Source organism: Nannospalax galili, unplaced genomic scaffold (genome assembly GCF_000622305.1).
Source record: "Nannospalax galili isolate Female #2095 unplaced genomic scaffold, S.galili_v1.0 scaffold1230, whole genome shotgun sequence".
Classification (NCBI taxonomy): Eukaryota; Metazoa; Chordata; class Mammalia; order Rodentia; family Spalacidae; genus Nannospalax; species Nannospalax galili.
In genome coordinates, this window is record NW_008329135.1 from 659,966 (window position 1) to 665,144 (window position 5,179).

The window sequence follows — 5,179 nt, forward strand, 5'->3', positions numbered from 1 at the left end:
TGTTGATAAATGAATCTATCATAAAACTTTTTAGAATGCTTTTTCAGATTCTTAGATAATATAATTAAATCTTTCAAAGGTTACGGTAAACATCTCTCACCTGAAGAAATACACAGGAGTGTGGTTATTACTTACGGTTGAAAATATTATAACATATATGGGACTGAACGAAAACAAAACCACAATCATGCATTCTGAGTTAATTGTATATTTAGTTATTCTCTAAAGGAGATTTTAACAGATGATCTGGCAACCTAGAAAGGATTGAGCTGAAGGATGCCAGGGAGAAAAATTGAATGTTGGATATTAATGTGTTAAGGCGTTGTGGTCACTGGTAAGCAAAGACATCAAGATACCGCTATGAACAGTACAATGAAAATGTTAGTTTAAGGCCAACAAGATGTCTCAGTGTGTAAAGGGACTTGCCACCAAGCCTGACAGCCTGAGTTTGATCCCGAGCACACACATCTTGGAAGGAGGAAACCTACTCCTGTAAGATGTCTTCTGACTTCCTGCAGCTTCCACCATTGCAGCAGCCCAGGACTGCCGGCTGCCAGGGGCCCAGAGGAAGGCTCAGGCAAAAGAGGCCCTAGAGAGCTCCACCTAGTTCACAGAATAAAATTCCCTTAGCAGACTCGGAGTCAGCAATGGCTAAGCTCCAAGTGGTGGTGGCTCCTGTGTTAATGTCTAAGGTGTCTGCGAATGCCCCGAATTTTACCCATCAGGTTATTCTAATTTTACGGAATTCTATGCGGATGGTTGTGAGGATTACACAACTCTATCAAAATAGGTCCAGGGTTTTCTGAATCATCTTACACAGCAGCCTGGCAGTTTTGAAACAGAAATTGAACAGTTTGCAGAAACCCTGAATGGATGGGTTACAACAGATGACGCTTTACAAGAACTTGTGTAAGGCATCAACCAGGAGGCCAGGTATATATTAAATTCCTCTTTTATGGGAGCTCACCTGTCTAATTACCTGTCCCACCATCTGATAATTAGCCCGAGTGGCAACTTCTGCCAATTGGTACTTCAAAGATGTTGGGCCCAATATGAAATTAAAGATCAAGCTGCAAATGGGGAAAGAGTTATTCAAACATGATTTCATGCATTTGCACTGTTTCTGGGAGAACTTTATCTTTTTCATTTAACTTTTACAAAACTTTATTGAGAATTCTGTACACGTATATAAGGTGTTTTGATCAAATCCATGGTAGCCGGCTGTGGCTGCTCTCCTCTGGCTATGGATGCTCTCCTGCTCTCTCAGTTCCTCGGATCAGTCGTCCCATCTGGACCCCAGGGCTGGTGAGGAGTCTGTGCCAGCTTCGCCACATTCAGACGCAGGAGACCAGGTTCAGTGACACAGATCTGCTTTATTGCAGGAAGGCACAAGCTTATATAGGGGTAGTGGTCCAATCTCAGCACAGTAAGTAGGATACCTTATTAGCATAACAGGTTTAGCATCCTATCACAGTACAGCAAGTAGGATACCTTGATTCCAAGGGTGGTGATTAGGGAGTGGCAAGCTCTAAGCATCAGTCTCATGATCTGCCAATGGGAGCAAAATGTCACAAGGCGTTCCTTATGGCTCCAGCAGTAGGTCGAGCCATTGCCTCAGGCCTGCTGTATGGCTGTCAATAAGACTTTCACCCTAGGCTCAAGCCTGTCTCCCACACAAATCCATGCCCACTCCCTCCCCTCCAACACTCCCTTCTCTGAAGAAGCAACCCTAAAATCTTTAAAGGATTAGATGCAAGCTCCCAAATACTTTTGACATGTTTGGCCTTTGGAACACAGTATGTTGCTCACAGGCCCAAGGACATTTTGACGTTTCACCAAGAAACTGGCTACATTTCTTTGGGGTCTTTTACCATAACTGCCTAGCCAATTCCTACCGCCTATACTTATCATGCCATCCTCTGAAGGGGTTATCCAAATTGCCAATAGAGAATAGGGGTGCCGACCACTCTGGCTTCTTCCATGCTGAACAGGGACGCAGGGTGAGGCAATTGGAGAACCCCTTTAGTGGGTCTATCTAAAAGACTCCCAAATTGCATAACTCTTGTCTCTAAGGGAAGAAGAAAGCCCTAGAATCATGGATAAGAGAGGTGAAGGAGAAGTAAAGGCAAGAGTAATTAGCATTTCAAGTTCTAGACAGGGAACTAGAATAAAGCCAGAACAGGACAATTTTCAAACATTCATATGAAAGTCCACTGGAGTTTCTTAACAAGGGATTTCAGAAGCATCCCTCTATTGGGTTCTTCCTCATTTTCCTTTTGTCTTCCAAGGCTGAACTAGTTGGCTGGGAAGAGTGGCTAGATATTTAGGTGAGAGTCCAGAGACCCTGCTTGGCAGTGATGGAGGCTGCAGGAAGCCTTAAATATTTTTTAAACCACCAAAGAAGGCTGGGGAGATGGCTCAGTGGGTAAGAGTGCTTGCACTGCAAGCATGAGGATTTGAGTTCAAATCTCTAGCATCCAAGTAAAAATCAGGCATGACTGTGTATGCCTGTAACCCCAGCATTTGAAAATGGACACAGGCAGATCCAGAGAGATTGCTGGTCAGCCAGCCCAGCCTAAAAGGTGAGCTACCAGTTCACTGAGAGACACTGAACAAGGCAACAAGACAGAGACTAGAGAAAGATACTCATCGTGGCTTCCACATGTGGACACATGGGTGCATACACCTGGACATTCCTGTGCTCATACCACCCAAACAACACACCACACTAAGTAAATAAACAAATGCCAAGATGCAAAAAACACATATTATATGATTCAAAAGAAACAAAACTTGCTGAGTGTGGTGCTTTAATCCCAGCAAAGCAAAGCAAGGCAAAGGCAGGTGGATCTATGTGCATTCTAGCCAGGCCAGCTGGGCCTACAGGTAAACAGTCACACACACAAAAAAAGCAGAACAGAACTGCTGCTAGAAATAAGACAATAAGATACTGCTTTCTTTGTGAGGAAGGGTAGTGACTGGAAGAAGACTTCTGGGCCATTTATTTTATTTGGATTCTGGTTACATAGATGTTTTCAGTTGGTAAAATTCATGTATTTACACATCTTTTATTCATGGTCCTTTTCTGTATGTTATACTTGAATAAAAAGTTTATTACTGAGGATGTACAAAAAAAAGATGTCTTCTGACCTACACAGACACACATTAAAATTAAATAATTAATAATATCAATGCGATTTTCAACAATTGCTAAGAAAGCTATTTACTTGAATTATAAGTGGTAAAAAATTTGTGAATAAAATTAAATTGCATAAAGAAATAGTTACTGTTTTAGCAATTGAGGGTCTCCTATCTTTGCCTCTCTCTTTCTCTCTCTCACACTCACTCCTAGATATTTTCTTTTCATCAGGGTTTCATTTCATTCATTCTATATTTATATTATAGCCTGCTTATAAGAAAACCATCATAAATATCTTGTGTAAGCTGTAATTGTCCTGTAATTGTCGTTTTGAATGATTTGTGTCAAGTACTAAGCAGTTGGAAGCACTCAGGAAAGAATCACATCAGCAAAAACTTTGTGTTTTAAATATTTAGAACACTGTAATGAGCTGTGTAGAGTATTTATTTGTTTTGTTTTTATCAAAACGTTGATAGTGTCAGATTGAAGAACAAACATTTTCCTCAACCCATTCTGGCTTCTAACTCTACACAGTATAACTTGAAGGAAAAGAAAAATTCCAGGTCTTAAGGATATATCCTCTGTCTCTCAGGTAAAATCCAGCCTTTCAAGTGCAGATAATGCCAGGTGGGCCATGTTACATGGTCACTAACCATGTCTACACAGCAGTAGATAACTGTGTCATTTATACTGTGTCTGTTGAAAATGGAAAATAAAGCAATACCTTTATAGTGAAAAAAACACACTCATGAGATCATAAAAATATGGGGTTTGAAAGACGGCTCAGCGATTAAGAGTATTGGCTGTTCTTGCAGAGGACCAAGGTTTGAATCTGAGCACCCATATGACAGCTAACAACTGCCTATAACTCCAGTTCCATGGGATCCAACACCATCTTCTGTCCCCCATGGGCATTGTATGACACATGTGCACTTACATACATGCAGGTAATACATGAATACACATAAAATAAAATAAAAATTATAAATAAAAAATATGTAATCATTTATAGAAACTAGAGTACACATTATGATAGTGTGACTGACTCAACCTCCTTCCTCCTCCCTCCTCCCTGCTTATATAAAACTTGGTGATTGTATAGGACTCACTGACTCTTACAGGAAGTACTGATACTTTCCCATTTTACTCAAAAATCTCGTATAAAAGGTAATTACTTTTATCATTTTTCTTTTTTATCTTATCCTCATTGAACTTATTATCTTTTGTAAACATTAAGCCTACAATAAATCTAATTTGAGCTCCATATATAGCAACTGATTAGACCAGAAAGGGACAAATATTTATCAACAAATGATAGTAAAAATAAGGAGTTCAATAACTGCTATATTCTCATCATAACTGGAAAAAATTGTTCTTTCATTTAAAAACATATTCTCGAAGTTTTCAGTTTCTTAGTTTCAGTTAGGAAAAACAAGTTTCTCAGAATTGTGGAAACAACAGGGTCCCTGGAGCTGCAGGTGTGGCGGGGAGAGAACTTCCTGGATGTGACCAATTCAGTATTGTAGAAACAATATATTCCCTAAAACTGTAGGTGTGGCCTTTATGAGGTCCTTCTGCCTGGTTGGGTATAGCTGGGATGAGGATAAGATAATGGAGCAAAACACAGAGGGAAGCAAAAATCAGCTATAATAAAAAAGAACACATTTGGGCAGTTCAGAGAGTACATTGTTGATATATATGACGGCTACTCATTAATTATATTGATTTTATCCTGTAACTTGACTGTGTTTGTTAGATCTAGGATTTTTCTAGTAGATTCCATTCTTTTACATATAGGATAATGTCACTTGCAAACAGGGATAGTTTGATCTTTTCCTTTCCAATTTCATAACGTCTGTGATTTGTCAGGTCCAATTGCTACAGCTAAGACATCAAGCATTATACTGAATTTTAGAGGCAATTGTGAGCATCCTGTCTTGTTCCTGATTGTAGAGGAAATGCTCTTAGTATGCCATCATTCATATAATGCTGGGTATGGTCTTGCTGTATATAACCCTTATAACTTTACATATACTCCAC

General features: G+C 39.6%; 1 pseudogene; it reads left to right on the forward strand.

Annotated features, from left to right (window-relative positions):
- Positions 1-590: 590 nt before the first annotated feature.
- LOC103733956 lies at positions 591-4,555 on the forward strand (annotated as a pseudogene).
- Positions 4,556-5,179: the final 624 nt, after the last annotated feature.